This window comes from Perognathus longimembris, chromosome 4, assembly GCF_023159225.1.
Source record: "Perognathus longimembris pacificus isolate PPM17 chromosome 4, ASM2315922v1, whole genome shotgun sequence".
NCBI classification, from domain to species: Eukaryota; Metazoa; Chordata; class Mammalia; order Rodentia; family Heteromyidae; genus Perognathus; species Perognathus longimembris.
Window position 1 is genome coordinate 51048089 of NC_063164.1, and position 21175 is coordinate 51069263.

Below are 21175 nucleotides of genomic sequence, written 5' to 3' on the forward strand. Positions count from 1 at the left end.
CAGCTGATACCTTAACTAGGTCAAGGAGAGCAGGCAGAAATTGTGTAGAAGCAAAGAGAGGGCAGAGTTCTTGAGCAGCCAGACAATAAAGTAGGGAAGTTCCTAGGGAAGACCTAACAGTCTTGGTGAAAGTTTATGTGACTCCTCTGCAAACCAAGACTAAGGTCTGATTGGTGTAGGATTTGAATGTCAGTCAGTCAAGTGCAGACTTTACTCTGCTAACCATGTGGAGCTGGGGGTGGGAGTGAACAGGGATATCAGTGTGTACGTGCGTGCCAGTACCACGTCTTGAATTCAGGGTCTTATGTTCTTAATCAGCTTCTTCCCTTATGGTTGGCACTCTACTACTTGGATAACAGTCCCAGTCTGGCATTTCACTGATTAATTGGGGATAAGAGTCTCCCCAAGACTTTTCTTCCTTGGCTGGCTTTGGACCTTGAGCCTCATATGTCAGCCTCCTGAGTAGGTAGGATTACAGATATGAGACATCAGTACCTGGCAAACAGAGATTTCTTTTGAATCAGAATTATCATTCTAGAAAATAATCTTCTAGCAGGAAATTGACTGGGGGAGAAAGGGACCATGTTTTGAGGACTCCATGTAGCATCCTCTTGTCAATATTCCATGACACTGGGAGCATCACAGTCTCATGTAGGTGTGACAATGCTGTAATTCCCTTCTCTTTCTCAGTTGCCCACTTAAAAGTAGTATGTCAGAAAGTAAAACTCTTCTGAAGACAGTCAGACTTATATCTACAAGCCCACTGGAATTATTAACAGTGCTCCCTCCCCACACTCAACAGTATTCCAGCTTGACAATAAATGATATTCATACTTAAAAAAAAAAAACACAAAAACACTTCTCTTTCTCTACCTCTCTGCAGGTCCTGTCCTCCATATCAGATCTTTTGCTGGTTCATACATTTTCAGCCCTTCCCCCTCACTCGCTGGATGTAAGTTCCCCAGCTCCAGAACCATAGACAGAGCAATAGAAAGGTCCTGATTCTGAGGAGCTAAGGCTGGAATGGCATGGCAGGGAAGGATCTAGAAGAGGACACACAAACTCTCACATGTAGGGCAGAGAGAGATAGCAAACAAGGGCTCCCCAGCTGGAGGAGAAGATTCCAGACCCTCAATTCTCTCATCTGCAAGTGTCACTGGGCTGGCAAAGCTGATAAACGGGTACATGGTTTTAGGAAAACAAAATATGGCTGGGCTGCCTGAGCATAATACTAATTACAGACATTTAGTTAAATATCATATGAACCATTTTTCCTTAATTACAATGTTGTCCAAGAACAAATATGTAAATCATGAAAGGTGTCAGATCACTCTTCTGGTAGCTTTATTTGATTATAGTAGTGAGCTTCCCATACATCCTCATAATTATGGTTTGTTACACAAAACTGAGTACAGCCCTGATTGCTTCTACTATTAATAAATCATTTAATTTGTTCAAAGATCTGGATTTTTCCATCATCTATGAGACTTTTGTAGGAAGGAAAACGCCAAGCCAACAGAAATGATCTTTAAAGGCCAATGCAAGTGTGCAAAAAGCAGCAGTGCATTCTGGGTGGGCCAAGGTTAGTGAATGGAGAAGAGGAGGTTCCAGTAGTTCCCATGGGATTCAAGAGTGATGACTGACAGTTCCTGGAGTGCCTGTGTGCTAACAAAGGCCAAAACTTGCTATCACTAGTAACAATTCTAAGTTTGGGACAACTAATGCAAGGAAATAAAGAAGACAAAATGTTCAGTAAGAAAGTAAGCTTCCATCTCCTACCAGATGGTAAGCAATTTTTAGCACAGCAATCACATCTGTTATTCTGGCTGCCCACAATAACACCTGACACTTAGTAGGCTCTTAGTCAGTGAGAGGTTTATCACATTTTTTGGTGCCGATACCGTAAGCTTGAACTCAGGGCTTCAGGCTCTCACTTGACTTTTTCCCTCAAGGCTGGCACTCAACCACTTGAGCCATAGCTCCATTACCAGCATCTTGCTGGTTAAGTTAGTATTTTTCTGCCTGGGCTGGTTTTGAACTGCTATCCTGAGATCTCAGCTTCCTGGATCTGATATAAGCCACCAGCACCTGCCTTGGATTAGTCACACATATTAATTCAGTGAACACATTAAGTTCTTGATGACTCATCAGATTCCTTTCACTTTAAAATAACTTGATTCTGGTTTGGGTGTTTTACATTTTTTGGGTTTTTGTCAGTCGTGGGGCCTAGGCTTTGTTCATGAACTCTTGCAAGGCTAGTGTTCCACCACTTTAAGCCATAGTGCCACCACTAGTTGTCTGATGGTTAAATGGAGGTAACAGTCACATGGATTTTCCTGCCTGGGCTGACTTTGAACCATGATCCTAAGATCTCAGCCTCCCAAGTAGTTAGGATTACAGGCATGAGTCACTGGCTCCCAGCTTGATTTTGTTTTAAATACGTTTATTTTTATTCTCTGAACTCAAATTTTCTTTCTGTGTCAATATTTAAGATTCAACAGATATAATTTCCTTATAGATAGACCTCTTTTCATTTTTCTGTAAGAAACAGACACTTTTCCTGTAGGTTAAATATGAGCTTTACCCTGCCCCTGCCTTCCTCACTTCCCTATTGAAGACTGATCTATTGTTCATATAAAACCACTCTTCTTGCCATATTTTTTCATTTACTTATAATTATAGAGGCCCATAAATAAACGTTTTAGTAAAACATTAATTTTAGTAACATTTGATGAGTTAGGCACTGGTAGCTCACCCCTGTAATTCTAGTTACTTGAGAGGCTGAGATCAGGAGGATCATTGTTCAAGGCAAGCCCCAACAGAAAAGGCTATGAAACCCTATCTCAGAAAGAGCCAGGAAAAATTAGGGATGGAGGCATAGTTCAAGTGATAGAGCATCTGCCTAGCAAGCACAAGGCCCTGAACTCAACCTCTAGTACTAGAAAATTAAAAAGAGAGGAGAGGAGGGAAACAGAGGGGAGAGGGGAGGGAGGACGGAGGGGAGGGAAAGGGGAGGGGACAGGAAGGGGGAGGAGGGGAAAGGAAGGGAGAAAAGGGATGAGAGGAAAGAAGAAATGGAAGAGAAGTGACAAAAAGAAGGGCACTTGATAATGGTTTATCCTCTCCTAACTACAGAAATGCACTCGGGAAAAAAAAATCTCAATAACAACTTCTAAAATAACTATATATTTTGTATCTTTACAATTTTAACCCAGGTAGCTAGAATCAAAACCTTATTCTGTTTTTTCTAAAACGGGACTTCTATGGGTGAGCACTGGTATTTGCGCAGGTTCACAGGTTGCAATCCTCACCTGTAAGGCCATGGTATGTATTGAGAAGTGGGACCCTTGGGAGGGTGATCCAGCCATGACCCTTCATGAGTGTGGTCTGTGGGCTTGACCATCCACTTCGAGGACAGCAAGGAGGCATCATCAGTGAGGCAGAGAAGGGGCCCTTACCATATAGCAAATATGTCCATCCCTTGATGTTGGACTTCCCAGCCTCCAGAACTATACCAAATAGATTATGTTGCTTACAAATTACTCATTCTATGGTAAGTTGCTATAGCAACCAAAACAGACTAAGATAGGTACTGAGCAATATTTTGTAATTATTGGATATTTTACATGACAGCTTAGGCCATGCTTCCCAATCTTTTCTCAAGATCTTTCCTCACTCATAGAAAATGACATCTGTGTTGCACTGGTAAAATGTGATACATGTCCTCAAGCTACCTGCTTGACAGAGGTCACCCCAATGGCTTCAGAAATCAAACCCTCAGGCAGAACAACAGCAAGTGTGACTGCTCAGGAATCCACGGGGAGTTTATTTCCAGTTTAATCAACATTTATCTTGTAGACCATGGATGTATGAACATGATAGGACATATCCCCTGTCCTCAGGGTGTGTACATTCACATCACAGCCTGCAAAGCACTCAGTATCAGTTAGCATTTTACTGTGATCTTGTTAGGGAAAGATCCATGTATACTGGCTTTCATGTATTAATTCCATTAATTCTCTATTAATAAGCCTTACAATATGGGTATACCCTACAACTGAACTTGGAGATGTTCAGTAATTTCCCTCAACTCTCTGTCAGTGGAAACAACCCAAACTGGAAACAAATACATTCATCTACTCTGTTTACCATCAGATTTTTCATCAGTGCTACCCAGAGATATGACTGACCAAGGCAGGAAGAGAATGGGATTTCATATTCTCTAACTACTGCTCCAATATTTATCTTGTGAAGAAGCTATGCAGAACACACACACACACACACACACACACACACACACACACACACAACTGAGCAGGAAAGCTGTGCAAAGCTACATCCTCCAGCAGTTCAGCAATAGCCCAGATTTGCATATTCTGCTCAACAGATAGAAGATCACAGGCACAAAGGTCAACAGCAAAAATAATTAAAATGAACATTGCATTATCCCTAATCTCTTGGAAGGGAGTGAGATTTTCTGTGGTCAGTCGCGATCACCTCAACCACCTACCTGCTGAACTTCTCATCCCTTAAGCAGTATTTTTCTGTGGGTTTGAAGAGTTCTGGTAAGATGACAGTTACTAGATTTTGCAAACAGAAATACAAGACAAATTAAATTTGAATTTCAGGTAAACAATGAATTATTTTTAGTGTAAACAATTCTGTTGGTACAACTGGAACATCCATGTATTTTACATTTGATAGCTGTTTGTCTGAAATTCAAATTAGTTGTATCTCATATTTTATCCAGGAACCCAGGAAAAATCTAGGTTTCTCCATTTCATCTTACTGTTGCTGTTGGGAACATCTGTGAGGTTCATGTCCCCAAACAGCTGCTCTGAAGTCTCACAGCACAACCCAGTGCTGATGCTAGCTCTTCCTCAGTACCAGGATAAGCTCCACATTCAACACAAACAGGAAGCTAGGTACCAGCGGCTCACACCTACAATCCCACCTACTTAGGATGCTGAAAATCAAAGCCAGCCTAGGCAAGAAAATCCATGAGACTCTTATCTCCAATTAATCCCTCCCTCCCCTCAAAAAAAGCCAAAAGTGGAAGTATGGCTCACGTGGTAGAATTCTAGCCTTGAGTAAAAGAGCTAAGAGATAGCATCCAGGCCCTGAGTTCAAGCCCCAGGACCAGCAAACAAACACTTGGGGTCCGTGATCAAAGGAACGAGATTGACCCAATGCAAAAGTATAACAAAGTTTATTTTGCGTCAAGCATCGAGATCACTAGCTGACTGGTCAGCGATCCCTCCCTGATCTCACAGGCTACTTTTAAAGCAAAAAGAACTGCAAACCACAAATCTGCGTTGCCAGTAGCTGTCCTTTAACACCATTGGCTCACACAAGGGAAATTCCAGCGTGGGTTTTCCTGATTGGCTATCTACCCTTACAGTTACCTATTTTGGTTTCCATACCCGGAACTGTCCTGTACTAGTTTTGTAGAAGCTGTGCATAGCACTGAGGCAGAGGGTTAATGCAGTGGGTAGAGCAAGTCACAAATGGGTTAAGCAAGGAGTTTACAGAAGCAGAATTTTGCGGAGAGGCTGACCTAGTACCAACTTTATTTTAACAACTGCTACCATGTTTCCCTATTACCACAAAGCAAGCATGAGCAGGCTAAAACAATCCAGTACTCAATCAAAAGTAAACCAACCCGACAGTTACCATGACATTCCTATAACTACTACTATGATTATTTCTATAGTCTATGACTATGGTCATTTTTTACTGTCCGCTACCATGGTTGCTACCTAGGTACAGAGGGAAACAAGGGCTCCCTATATTTTTAAATGTCAAACTACAAGGGTTTAAAAGCTGTTATAATTTTAATGCTAAAACTTACTATATTTAGTCACTCAGGTTCTCAGGTTAGTCCTTAGGAAACAAACAAAGCACTAGGAAAAGCTACCCAGGACCTATACTCCTTGCCTTGGGTCTGTGTTTCTTGGTGTGGAATGCTCATGTCCACTGAGAACTCATGTACTGATTTCTGGGTAGGATGCCAGGAGAGCTACACACTAAAGAGGAAGCACCTAACCAGAGCATCTGTTTTCCTGAAAGATTTTGAAAAGACAAGCTTAACATTTTTGAATTTTGAAAATAAATTGTCACAGGAACCTGTAGACTTCTGGCTTCTCACCTTAGCTACTGTTTTCTTTTTCTACACACACACACACACACACACACACACACACACACACACACAAATAAAACAGTAGATATGATATAATATTTTTGTGCACATTGAGGGTTGGTAACCTTGGGCACCGGGAATGGGGAAGAGAACCCCAGGATCATCACTGCAGTGCTAAATTAAGGGAGCCCTGTTTTTGGTGACAGCTAACTGCTATTGTCACCAGCGCACACAGCTGGCACTCTCTTGCCTGTATATTCATGCCAGGAAGTGACTCTTCTTAATGAATCCACACAAGCATTCACCACCCCACACTCAACTTTTGGCTGCAAAAATATCTACTGGCTCCCACAACGAGTGCTGCTTTCTGCGTGACTGTCTCAAAAACGTGATAAGTCAAATATTTTGTGTACAAACACAAGACTACAAATGGCTTCGTTTCCTGTTCTGTTACATTCCGAAGTATAAAATCAATCAAAATTTAGGGGTACTTAAACATGATAGATATTTTTTCCTCTTTGCATTTTAAAATGGGTGTACATTTCTTATCTGAATGGCTAACAGTGAACACATAATTTTAATGACCTTATACCCCCTGCCTTTAATAACTCTCAAGATCTCACCTGGTATATCTAGGCCTCTCTGTGCTCAAGTAGTGTTATATTTTGTTCTAGCCCATAAAAATCTTGTGTATTGGCAGACACCAGTGGCTCATGCCTATAATCCTAGCTACTTAGGAGGCTGAGATCAGAGGATCACAGCTAGAAGCCAGGCCCAGCAGTCTATGAGACTCTTGTCTCCAATTAACCAGCAAAAAGCTGAAACAAAGCTGTGACTCAAATGGTAGAATGCTAGTCTTGAGCAAAAAAGCTAAAGGACAGTGCCCAGTACCAGCACATATGCACACACAATCTTGTGCATAAGAATAATATGAATTGCCGAAGATAGCACACATATCAATTTAAAAGAGATGCTGGTAACTCCATCCCACAGACAATCACTTAATGGCATGCACGAAAGTAGCTCTAAGAAGCACAGGATGTGTTTATATTTGTTTGAGATACAAGGTCTATCTTTGCACAGATATGAATGAACTCAAACCTTGTTCTTTTTTGGATGAGCTATAAAGATCACGACTCTGACAATATCCAAAAGCCAATTAGGTACATGTGAAAAGAAAGGAACCAGATTTTTTTTTTTAACTGCAAAAAACAGCAGATGTGATTGGAAACAAGGCCGTCAAAACTAAAACCAAACCAAAAATGCAGAAATTGCCTGTGGGTTTACTTCAAGATACTTTCAGAATTGTTTGAAATGTGAAAAACATAGGATAATAGAAAATTTGGTGAAAATCTGCCCAAGAGCTAGTCCAGATCTATTCCTTCAAAGCAATTAAACTGAAAGTAGTCTGGATAAACTCTCTGGCAATTTCCATAACCAAGAAGGCAGATTCTTTGGACAATACTGTGAGTATATTTCATGTGGCTCTCCCAAGTAGTCCCACAGCCATGGATGCTCTTCAATTTAAGGCCTCTCCACCAGTATCCAAACCAAAGCCTCTTACCTGCAGCTCACAGGGTTTGGGCTCTCTGCTGTTGTACTGGGACAAGTGAGACATCTCCCACCCACACCTTGCTGCACCATCTTGCCTACTCCTTTGACTTAATTTCCATCAAAAACAACAACAAAAAGAGAAGTCCCATTTCTTGCACTGAGAGCAAGAAATGTCTTTATCTCTTTCTCCCTACTTTAACCTGTCATACTAGAACAAATCCTTTCTAAAACTAGGAGGAAGGAAGGAAGGAAGGAAGGAAGGAAGGAAGGAAGGAAGGAAGGAAGGAAGGAAGGAAGGAAGGAAGGAAGGAAGGAAGGAAGGAAAGACAAATCCTTTCTAAAACTAGGATGAAGGAAGGGGAGGGAGGGAGGGAGAGAAGGAGGGAGGGAGGGAGGGAGGGAGGGAGGAAGGAAGGAAGGAAGGAAGGAAGGAAGGAAGGAAGGAAGGAAGGAAGGAAGGAAGGAAGGAAGGAAGGAAGGAAGGAAAGAAGGAAGGGAATTCATCAACTTGTGATAGTTCTAGATGGAAGTTCTACAGGTTCCATATTTGTTCAAACAGCAAAATTTTACTTGTACCTAGTGTGCTTCGGAATCATGCTAGGACATAATGTGTGTGTGATGGTAAACTGGAAAGACTTGAAGACTGAAATGTACTGAGTAGTATTTTATTATATTAAGTAGTATTTCCTTTCTTGACATTCTGTAAAAGGAAATGTGAGTATAGATATGTTTAAGTTTTTGTAGCAGGTTTTTAAAAAGCATAAACTGTCAGGAGTAAAGAACATCCAGTCTATGGCCACATAAGGCCCACAAAATCATGTGGTACATGGTAGGGTAGATACATATGCTTCTTGTGTGCTTCTCCTTGTCTGCCTGAGGCTGGCTGCCTGTAGTAATAATTTTATATAGCCCATGAATCATGTTATAAATATCCAACAGCCTGAGGCAGAAAAAATAGACAATATTCATTAGATAAAACCAGAATAGTCAACATTGGCTATTTTTTTTAATTCCTTCCTTTGGAACTATAGAAATTTGTAGGTCAGTTCTTCCTATCAGTATGTCACTACATCAAAATAATTCATACTTCAGATGTTCTTGGATAAAGGTGGACTTGATAAGAGGAGATGATGGCCCAGATGAGATGATAATCAAAATGCCCTGCAGACTGGCAAGCCCCAGCTGTTTCCTCTGCTTCTCCTCCTGCTCCCTGTGAGGAAATCTGATTTTAGGATACCCACTCACATTCTCACAACCTAATCGGGTCCTTCATGGCACACATAAAATCTACATTAAATACTCTTCTGGCTACTTGTCCCAGGCAGTTCTACAGCAGCCTGGACTCTGCTGCCTTCTCAAGAACAAGTCAGCATCCAAACATGGCTTGTCGCTCCATATAAGAAGAATGCATCGCATGAAAGTTAGGTAAGGATTCTTTCCAAAGTGGCCAAGTGGGAGGCGTGAGGGTGTAGGACAGGGTTACACTATGGAGGGAGACAGCAAAACAAAGTGAGGTAGTGGGATCCGAAGGATTGCTGTTCTTCTAGGATCTCTCCAACTCACCAGCTCACCTCGTGAAGACTTTACCATCCACATGTGCATAGCAGGCTCTCCCATGGATCTTACTTTCAAAAACTAAGCTAAAGCTGCTCCTTTTTCAGTAAGTAGCAGACAGCACTAACACCAGCCAACTCTTCCAACCGCACACCAGCACAGTATATGCCACTGTCACTCTTACATATAGGTTAGCTGGATTACTTCAAAGGAAGGACCAGTGGGTACAAGACAGGAGAAAGAAGAGACTATACACGCTCATTATTTAATATAATTCTTGGACTCGGAGTGGGCAGTACCAGAGCATTATTAGGAGAGCTTTTTAAAAAGATGAAATTCTAGTACATAGGAAAAAAACAGAGTCTGATTTCAGGCTATTAGGCCAAAGACAGGCATTGCCTTTTATCCGCTGATCTCATACTTTGTGCATTGTGCCATCTCCTTTTTCCTGTACCCCATGATTTTCTAGTTGCCACTGGTCCTTCTCCTTTCCTTACCTGCTATATTCCTTCTTTCCTCATTTTCTTTCTGTTTCAGGAACCTAATTTCAGTATTTTTTTTTTGTGGGATAGAACAGCTAGTGATAAATCTTCTTAGTTTTCCTTCACCTGAGAACATCTTGTTTGTCTTTCCATTCTTGAAGGCTATTTTCACTGAATATACAATCCGAGTGGACAATTCTTCATACACTTGGGAGAAAAAGGCTGTTTCTTTTCAGCCTAAACTCCATGATTTTTAATGAGAAGTCCACTGTCAGTCTGTTTATTTCTTTTGCCAAAGTTGGCAAATGTGCGGCCATTACTTCAAGTGCTTTTTCAGCTTCATGCTCTTTCTCCACTCTTTCCAGGATTCCAAACTTATGAACATTAGATTTTCTGTTGCAGAACCCCTACTCTGGTCATTTTGTTTTCAGTCTGCTTTTTCTTTGTTACTCCAATCAGATTATTTCTGTTGTCCTATCTTCAAGTTCACTGATTCTTCCCTCAGTCTTTTCCCATCTGCTATTAAGCTATCTATTGACTTCCTAATTTCAGTTACTGTATTTTTCAGTACACACATTTCCATTTTAACGCTTTTTTGTTATTGCTTTGCTTAAAGCTTTCTATCCCTTTGCTCAGACATAGACATTCTTTTCTATGTGCATCAAGTTTGTTCATAATTTCTTGTAAGAGTACTTTTTTGATGGCTGTTTTCCAGTCTTGGAGGAAGGGGCTGCTTCCTGACAGCCACACAAGAGTGAAGGACAAATGCTCTCAATCGATCTTTGCTAGTAGAAGTGGATGTAAGCCTGTGGGTTTTCCTATAGTGTTCCATTAAAATTGATAGTAGTTTCTAGAAGTTTTCAGTTTTCTTACACGTTCTCTTTCCTGTCTTATGACAGGAGAGAACAGGCCTTTGGGTACACACTTTTTTGTGTGTTCCTCAGTTGCTATTTATTCCAGCAATTGTCCTAGGATGTATGAGGCCAAAAGAAAACTCAGACTCACCACTGTGTCATTCTCTAGGCAGACAGATCTCAACCACATCTGCCTTTTTCTCTCCACCTTTTAGACTCTGTTTCCTATTTGTTTTATATATAAATATCTACGTTTCCAGGCATAAAGGGAAGGAACAGGAATGATTGCGCTTATTCCATCTCATCCAGAACCAGAAAATCCACACTGTCCTAGCAGCAGTCTTCTTAAGTAAACTGAGCAGGTATATTTTCACAACTGCCATATATCAAAAGCAAGTGTTCACAAACCAGAAATTCATTTACAGAGGCACCCTGACTCCTAGGAGGATATGTTTCTAGGGACACGGCAACCAATGAGCCATATGTTGTTTATTTGTTAATCACATGCCAACTCTGGCTTATTGATAATCTCACTTCTGAGTTTCACAGCAGCCTGCATGCCTCAGCTGTGACAGTTTGCCTCCTGGCTGTTCAGTCTTTATCTCAGTGATGTCAGTTCTCTGTTCTTTTCTCCATCTGTTATAGACAAATAACACAGTTGTGTGCACGCTCTCTTCCCTCTTGCCCTCTGTGCCTCCATGTCTTCATGTTCACTTTCTCTTCCATGAATTCTTCCATTTACCTCAACTCTAGTGGAAGGACTGCAATGTGAGCCTAAGTCATAAGCTATGGATTTACCCTGAACTTTGTGTGTGCATCTTTACTTTGAGCACAACTTTCTTCACAACACCAGTCCAGGACCTGGCACAGTATCTACAATCAGCCCACCTGCAAACCAGGCTGGGAAAGGACACCTTCAGCCACATTACTTGTAAGACACAAAACTTTGTATGCAAATCCAGACAGTAGCTTTCTCCTTCCTGACTTTTTTGTCTCCTATGTGTTGTCAATATAACACAATCTGTCTAGATATTTGAAAACATCTCTACTTGCCTTTGGCAGCCATTCCACATTCCTTGGTTTTCTTCTGGCCTCACTAGGCACTCCTACATCGTTTCTTTTGTTAGTGACTCCCCTTTCTCCTGAGTGTTTCTCTCTCTCCCTCTCCCTCTCCCTCTCCCTCTCTCTCTCTCTCCTCTCTCCTCTCTCTCTCCTCTCTCTCCTTTCTCCTCTCTCTCTCCTCTCTCTCCTCTCTCCTCTCTCTCTCTCTCTCGTTCTGGAGCTTGAACTCAAGGACTGAGCACTGCCCCTGGCTTCTTTTGCTCAAAGCTAGCACTCTACCACTTGAGCCACAGCACCACTTCTGGTTTTTTCTGTTTATATGGTGCTGAGGAATCAAACCCAGGGCTTCATGCAAGTGAGGCAAGCATTCTACTGCTAAGCCACATTCCCTGCCCCTGAGTTTTTTCTCTTTTAACACAGGCTTCCTTGGTGCTGTCTAACCTTGTGGCTTTAAATATCATCTATGTGTGTTAATCAGTCCCAAATTTATATCTCACCCCACCCTCTAGGAGCTTATCTCCAATTTCCTACTCAACATCTCCAGCTGAGTATACAATAGACATCACAAACTCAACAGGTTCAGAGTTGCCTTCCTCTTTCCTCCAAAGATGCTTTATCCCCATAACACATGGAACCTTCTCCAACACAATAATGGTCCCATGATCTTTCCAACTGCCTGGTCCAAACTGTGGAACTATCCTTAACTCTTCTTCGCTACATATTCCCAATCCTTAAGCAAATACTGCTCTATCTCCAAAATGTATCCTACCACTTCTAACCATCTTCACTGCTGTCACCCTGATCCAAGTTATCATCACCTTTTCCCTGGACGATTCCAAGTACTTCCTAATGAGTCCTCTTCTTCCATCATTATTGCCCTCCTACCCACATCTTCGCAATATTATAATTTCAGTGATCTTTTTAAAATGTAAGCCAGATTATATGAGCCATCTGCTCAAAATCCTTCAGTGGCTTCCTATTTCACTCAAAGTTTAAGCCAAGTATCAGAGTTATAAATGTTAGTCTCCACAGCCTCCTTACTGGTCCTCAAACAATCCAGCCAAGCACCAATACCAGGCCGTGGCACTGATGCTCCCATTGTAGGAATTCTCATCACAAATGTCCATTTTGTTAAATTCTGCTGCTTATTTGCTGAAATCACTTTCCCGGTGAAGCCTATTCTGACTATACTGCTTAACATTATGATCTTAACCACCTGACTAGCACTGCCAATCTCTTACTCAGATCTACTTGGTTTTTTTATTTTATCTTTCATAATACATATCACATTCAAACACATAACATGTGCTTTATTTGTTCATTATGTTTATTATTTACTGTCTACTTTCTTTTCGTTTTTGTTGTTGTTGTTGGTGGTGGTGGTGGAGCTTGAACTCTAGGTCTGGGCACTGTCCCTGAGCTCTTCAACTCAAGGCTACTGTTCTAACATTGGAGCCACAGCATCACTTCCAGGTTTCTGGTGGTTAATTGGAGATAAGAGTCTCACAGACTTTCCTTCCCAGGCTGGCTTTGAGCTGCGATCCTCAGATCTCAGCCTTCTGAATAGCTAGAATTAGAGGCATGAGCCACCAGCACCCGGCTTACTATCTGTTTTCTCTGTCCGAAAATAAGCTCTATGAAAATCAAGGTTTTCCAAGCACTTAGCATATGCTTCCTGGGCAATCAGTAACTCAATGTCGAATGCCAAGCTAAATCTCATTTTAGTAATGCCTCCACTATTCAGAGGTATTTATCTGAAAATCCAGATATTAAAAGGATATTTAAATCCAGATATTAACAATCCACGTATTAAAAAGAAATAACAAGACTAAGATCGTGCAGCAACTCTAAAACTGTGAGATTCAGATACTTTACTCAAAGAAGACTACTCAGGAGGCAAAATACACACACCTATATTTATTACACACATAGATCCAACGAGATTGGCTATCTGGATTCTAAGCCTAAAGGACTAGAAGCAGTATGCTATGTTTGTGCAAGAAGAGATTGGCCAGAAACATAAAAGGCAGCAAGCAAAGAGCAAGAGCTTCTGAGCAGTAAGCAAGAGACAGAAATAAAACCAAAGCAGGCAGAGCCAAATACAGTAGAGGTAAATGACACCAAGACAGATAATTCACAACTTCAAAGTCACAATATTATCATATAGTATACTGACTTACCGTTCAAGTTACTGAGCCTCCTTCATCAAGTTTTAAAAAAAAGATATTCTGTTTGCTTTAGAAAAGTAGTCATATCAACTTCCATATAGTATTTCTTTCAGAATTATTAAATAATGCTAAATTTTGATCATTTATACACTTGTATGAAATGAACTTCTCTCTGATGCTAGATAAGTGCAAACTGACAGCATATAACCATATTGTTTGGCTTTCAGCTATTTGTTTATTATCTATCCACAAATTAATTTTGTGATAAGCTTTGAGATTTCTGCATGGTTTTGGAACACTAGGTCACTTGAACTTTCTTTTTTTTTTTTTTTTTTTTGGCCAATCCTGGGCCTTGGACTCAGGGCCTGAGCACTGTCCCTGGCTTCCTTTTTGCTCAAGGCTAACACTCTGCCACTTGAGCCACAGTGCCACTTCTGGCCGTTTTCTGTATATGTGGTGCTAGGGAATCGAACCCAGGGCCTCATGTATACGAGGCAAGCTCTCTCGCCACTAGGCCATATCCCCAGCCCCTTGAACTTTCTTGTATATGGAAAACCACTGGCGGGTCAAAATGCTTGTGCTATATATAACGAATCTGGAGTAGGTATATTAGAATGAAGGTTAGGTTAGAAGACACACGTGGAGGCTATGTGACTTCAAAGAGCCACACAGCTCTTCTTGTATGACTTGCAATCCTGATCTTCTTAAGATTAAAGGTTTCTCTATCTGACATTCAATCAATTTTGCAAAGGATAACACATTCAATGCTTTAAAATATTATCTTAGATTAGTGTTTTAATGGTTAGGAAATCTGGGACTATAAGGCTTTTAACTGAGCAAACAGAAGCAAGGTAGAAAAAATTGGCAAGGCATAGTGAGTGCCCTACTACATTAAGTCTGCCTTCAGGGATAACTGAAAACTGTCTAGCATACTTTACCTATGTGAATTCTGGTTACAAGAGCAGCACAAGGCAACCAAAGAGAGAAAGAGATTTGAATCAGTCAACTAGGGACAGGAGGGCGGATCAAGTGGGCTGAAAATGACACCTTACAGGGCCCCTGGTCTTTCTAAGATTTTAATCATATCACTTGATGATTTTTCTCTTTGGTCATTTCCTAAGAACAAGAGGGGCTGATGTTAGACTTGCATGCATTCTGAAGTGAAAATTCTGTACTGAGCCAGTAGATGTGAAACTTGCCTGTGTTAGCCTAAGCCGCCACCCCCCATCCCCCATGACCAATGACTTCATAGCTCCTTGTCTTTATGGTAATGTCTGAGGCTCTGAGGAATTTTTTAAAGACTTAACTTGAAATTTCCCAAAGTTTTCTTTTTCTCATCATGAGTCTTATCCTTGCACTATCTCTACTCACATTCCAAGCTTAAAACCTGCCATAGAACAGGTACAGGTGACACACTGTAATCCTATCTACTCAGGAGAATGAGATCTGAGGATCCTGGTTTAAAGCCAGTCTGGCCAGGAAAATCCATGAGACTCTCACCTCCAATTAATAACCCAAAAAAAGCAGGAAACGGAGCTGTGGCTCAAGTGGTAAAGTGCTAGCCTTTAGCAAAAAAAAAAAAAAAAAAAAAAAAAGCTCAGGGACAGTGTCCAAGGACCCAGAACCAGGACCAACACACAAAAAAAGGGAAAAATAATTTGCCATGGTGGTAGGGCCTAAGGGCCTAAGACTTCAACCCCATGTTGGCCCCTAGCATTTACCAGTCATGTGACCCTAGACAATAACTGAACTGGCTTCTATTTCTTTATTTATGAAGTGTGGTTCTAGCAACAATTGTTCTACCTTTATGAAAATAAATTTGAAATTATGTGTCAAAAACCTTAAATTTCTAGGGCTGGGAATATGGCCTAGTGGCAAGAGTGCTTGCCTCGTATACATGAAGCCCTGGGTTCGATACCCCAGCACCACATATCTAGAAAGTGGCGCTGTGGCTCAAGTGGCAGAGTGCTAGCCTTGAGCAAAAAGAAGCCAGGGACAGTGCTCAAGCCCTGAGTCCAAGGCCCAGGACTGGCAAAAAAAAAAAAAAAAAATGGGGCTGGGAATATGGCCTAGTGGCAAGAGCGCGCTTGCCTCCTACACATGAAGCTCTCGGTTCGATTCCCCAGCACCACATATATGGAAAACGGCCAGAAGGGGCGCTGTGGCTCAGGTGGCAGAGTGCTAGCCTTGAGCGGGAAGAAGCCAGGGAAGGTGGTCAGGCCCTGAATCCAAGGCCCAGGACTGGCCAAAAAAAAAAAAAAAAAAGGAAATCTTAAATTTCTGCACATATTAGCTAATTTTATGTCTATGGCTATTCTCTTCCTAAGGAAGCATGGATCTAACACTCACCTAAAAATTATATAAAAGATTAGTGAATTATATGTAACCCCAATGGTCACTACTTGAAAGTCTTAATTTCTAAGAATACCAAAAAATGTAAACTATATGATTTGGTCAATAAGAATTATTTTCATAACTAATTTTAGCAACCAAGGAAAATACCATCATCTGTTTACCAATTTTAAGGGGCATGAAATTAGCAATGTGTTGGGGGCTCATGCCTGTAATCCTGGCTGCTCAGAAGAATAAGATCAGAGAATCATAGTGTAAAGCCAGCCTAGGTAGGAAAATCTCCAAAATAACTAGCAAAAAATAGGTCCAATGGGGTAGACTGAGTTGTAGAGCACCAACTAAGTAAGGAAGCTCAGCAAGTGTGAGGGCCTGTATTCAAATTTTAGTGTGTGTGTGTGTGTGTGTGTGTGTGTGTGTGTGTCTGTGTTCATGGTGCTGGAGGGGGGGGAGAACGGGGAGAAGGGCATGAAGTCCAAGTTGAAATATGTTTTTGTTTTGTTTTTTGTTTTTTTTTTTTTTTTTTTGCCAGTCCTGGGACTTGGACCCAGGGCCTGAGCACTGTCCCTGGCTTCTTCCCACTCAAGGCTAGCACTCTGCCACTTGAGCCACAGCGCCGCTTCTGGCCGTTTTCTGTATATGTGGTGCTGGGGAATCGAACCTAGGGCCTCGTGTATCCGAGGCAGGCACTCTTGCCACTAGGCTATATCCCCAGCCCCCTGAAATATGTTTTTAAAATAGTACTTATGCCAAACCTAGCACAGGGAAATATGCTCAAGTTTTATGACCAGTCTATTTCTGGTAATAAGGTTTGTAGAAATAAATTAATAATCGCAAGCCAAAAATGGTTTGATTTAGCCCCAATTAGACATAGTATAAAGCAGAGTTTGTAACCTTTCATAAGTTTCTGACATCATCCATCTGGGAAGGGGGAAGTATGTTAACACATGTCAGATGCAAACTGTTCTCAGAAAGATGTCCAAGTAGGATAGGGGAATTGTTGGCGACCATCAGACACCCTTCCCAAAACAGAGTGAGGGATAGGTAAAATCACTGAGTTACAAGTCACTCATTTCAGTAAGAAAGCTATTATGTCTCACCCTCCTGTTTTAAAATCCAAACAGAGTGGGATTCTATTTTTAAATCAGAGTACAACAGATTTGTGTGCATAATCCTAGCTGCTCAGGAGGCAGGAGTGGGAGGATGAAAGTTTGAGGTGAGCCTAAGCAGAAAATTTCATGAGATCCTATCTCAAAAACAGCCAGCAATAATAATACTAATAATTAAGAACCAGCAAGAGCAGGGATAAAGCTAGGGCTCAAGTGGAAGAGGACCAGCCTAACAAGCATGAGGCCTTGAGTTAAAATGCAAAAAGTTGTCTTCTTTTATAATTTCCCTTATCACCAGTTTTTGAGATCCCTCTTTTTTCTTTCAGTATCAGTCCTATGGGATAAATATCCCATCAATGAGTTTTCTACTGTATAGCTTTATAAATAAGTAGAAGACAGAAAATTATATCTGAGTTGCTTGCTCTGTCAAAAGAATGAAGTTTAAATGCTATTCTATCTGTAGAGGCACTCTTATATGGCAGAATTTGACTCTTTGAAGGCAGATAAAAAGCAACAGTAAGTAAATAAATAAAAAAAAGAAATTGAGGGCTGGGAATATGGCCTAGTGGCAAGAGTGCTTGCCTCGTATACATGAAGCCCTGGGTTTGATTCCCCAGCACCACATATATAGAAAACGGCCAGAACTGGCGCTGTGGCTCAAGTGGCAGAGTGCTAGCCTTGAGCAAAAAGAAGCCAGGGACAGTGCTCAGCCCCTGAGTCCAAGGCCCAGGACTGGCAAAAAAAAGAAAGAAAGAAAAAAGAAATTGAGATTAGTTCAACTAAGGAGAAAGTCTCCCTTTTAGGTAATTCTCTGCTGTTTTTTGTTTGTTTGGCTTTGGTTTTTTGCTGGTTCTAGGGCTTGAACTCTAGGCCTGGGTGCTGTCCCTGAGTTCCTTTTGCTCAGGGCTAGCACACTACCACTTGAGACACAGAGCTACTTCCCGCTTTTTCTGTGGAGATAAGAGTCTCAATGGATTTTCCTGCCTGGACTGTCTTCAAACTGTGATCCTCACATCTCAACCTCCTGAATAGCTGTGATTATAGGCATGAGCCACTGATGCCTGGCTTGAAACCAAGGTGTTTTTTTGTTTGTTCATATTGGTTTTGTTTTTGTCAGTTGTGGGGCTTGAACTCAGGGCCTGGGTGCCATCCCTGAGTCTCTTTGTGTTCAAGGCTAGCACTTTACCACTTGAGCCATAGCACCACTTCCAGTTTGTTTTTTGTTTTTTTTTGCCAGTCCTGGGGCTTGGACTCAGGGCCTGAGCACTGTCCCTGGCTTCTTTTTGCTCAAGGCTAGCACTCTGCCACTTGAGCCACAGCGCCACTTCTGGCCATTTTCTGTATATGTGGTGCTGGGGAATCGAACCCAGGGCCTCGTGTCCTAGGCCATATCCCCAGCCCTCCACTTCCAGTTTTTGAGTAGTTAATTGGAGAAAAAAGTCTCATGGGAACTTTTCTATCTGGGCTGGCCTTAAACCACAATCCTCAGATCTCAGCCTCCGAGTAACTAGGATAACAGGTGTGAGCTACCAGTGCTGGGCTCGAATCTATCACGTTTTAAAAATTAAATTTACTTGGACATCCATCACCTGTTGAATGTTGAATTCCAAAATAAGCCTTTAAAGTTGTTAAGATAAATATCCACTGAATTGCTGGACAGGTAGGAAGCAAAGCAGCAGAGATAATGGAAAATTCAATTGAGGAAAGATAAGAGGCATTCACAAGCTGATAACACACTGCTGCAGTTATGGCTCAAGGAGATGAAATTATGTTCTATTCATATTTAACCAGTTTGGCTATGCTTCAGAAATCTCCCTTACAGATACAGCTGTCTTCTTGTTTGACTCCTTCGTCACATGATTGCCAAGATATCTTCCATTACTGCTCCCTGGTCTGTCTATAGAGCTATTCTTTGCTTATGCTCTGACCACCTGAATGATTTAACAGAAGCTGTTGGTCACAAGTTTTAGTAGTAGTGGTAGTAGTAGTTTAGGTAAATAAAAATATAAAACCTCTAGATAGTTAGAAAGCCATGACATATTTTTTCAAATACCATTGGAAAATATTTACAAGTCTGATGTCTATCCATTGCCCTAACATCATAATAGAGACTCACTATTCTCAAATTGCCTTCAATTTTTGACATAGGGGTAAAAAATGTAAAACAATCCAGGCATTGGTGGCTCGTGCCTGTAATCCTAGCAATTCAGGAGGCTGAGTTCTGAAGATCACAGTTCAAAGTCAGCCTGAGCAGAAAAGTCTGTGAGATTCTTATCTCCAACTAACCACCAAAAAGCCACAAGTAGAGCTGTGGCTTAAGTGGCTGAGCACTAGCCTTAAGGAAAAAAGCTCAGGAACAGTGTCAGGCCCTGAATTCAAGCCCCAAGACCAGAAAAAAAAAAGGGGAGGGGACATATTGCTATATCATAATGAGAAAACTATACAAAGCAAATACAAAAACATTAATAAGCCAAGCATGGGTGGCTCATGCCTGTCATCCTACTCAGAAAGCTGAGCTCTGAGGATCAAAGCCAAGGTGGGTAGAAATGTCTATGAGACTCCTAAGTCAATTAAACATGAAAAAGTCAGATGTGGAGCTAAAGTGATAGAGAGTTAGCATTAAGCAAAAAAGCTAAAGGACAGCCTTCAGGCCCTGATTCAAGTCCCAGTCCTAGCACACATATACACACACACACACACACACACACACACACACACACACACACACACGAAAAGAAAATCAAGTTTTACCTTTTAAATACATGTAATTGTCATTTAATTATACCTCAATAAAGATGTAAAACAATTATCAATGACTAAATGACAAGTCTTCCCAAAAACCAAGTAGGAAATTAATCCTTCTTTTGGAGTTTAAACAGAATGGAAATTTCACATACTACAAAGAATCACATTATTAAGTTGTAAATAATGTTTGCTTTCCATCAAAGGTCTTTTCTACTGTTCTCAATACTATAACTGTTAATCATTTTCTAAGGGCCATTAAAATTATTCCTCCATTTAATCAAAAAATAAGAAGATTTTGAACTTTAAAAATATTTTTTTAAGATTTTGAACTTTTAACCAACTAATATATTCCTATGAAGCAAGTCGTCTTATTTGCATGCTTACATTTTATCATCACTTTTATTTAATAAAAGGGTTTAAAAAATAAAAATTAGGTCACTCAGAGCTAAGTATTTTAAGATCACTTTTATTTAATAAAAAGGTTTAAGGGGCTGGGGATATAGCCTAGTGGCAAGAGTGCTTGCCTCCTACACATGAAGCTCTCAGTTGGATTCCCCAGCACCACATATACAGAAAATGGCCAGAAGTGGCGCTGTGACTCAAGTGGCAGAGTATGCTAGCCTTGAGCAAAATGAAGCCAGGGACAGTGCTCAGGCCCTGAGTCCAAGGCCCAGGACTGGCAAAAAATAAAAAATAAAAAAACAAAAAAAAAGGTTTAAAAAAATAAAAATTAGGCCACTCAGAGCGAAGTATTTTAAGATGTCAATGCAATCAGCTTTGTCTCCATGTTTACGGCTATGGGTCCATGACCACAGCATAACCTATGGAGTTCTGACCACCATCTGTCTGTGTGTTTGAGGCATGGCACATTCCTCCTCTAGGAAACACCCATCCTCCCACATTCTCTCAAAAGAGAAGCAAACCACCATGAAGGCATATGTTCTTGTCTGGTTAACATTTGAGGATGTTATTTGTGGCTGACTCTAAAGTTACATTATTTTTCAACTAACCAACAACACAGAATACAGCATTTCACGTATTTACTAGAAAATATTACTTCAGTTATTGCAACAACATATTAATCATTATCAAATGCCTCAGATGTGAAAAAACAGTATGTATGGAGGATTTCCTAAAAGAGTAGTAATTCATCTAT

The 21175-nt window shown here is 40.9% G+C and overlaps 1 protein-coding gene across 1 annotated transcript in view; it reads right to left on the reverse strand.

Annotated features, from left to right (window-relative positions):
* The window catches only part of Rapgef4 (Rap guanine nucleotide exchange factor 4), a 297243-nt gene that overhangs the window by 265311 nt on the left and 10757 nt on the right, over positions 1–21175 (reverse strand).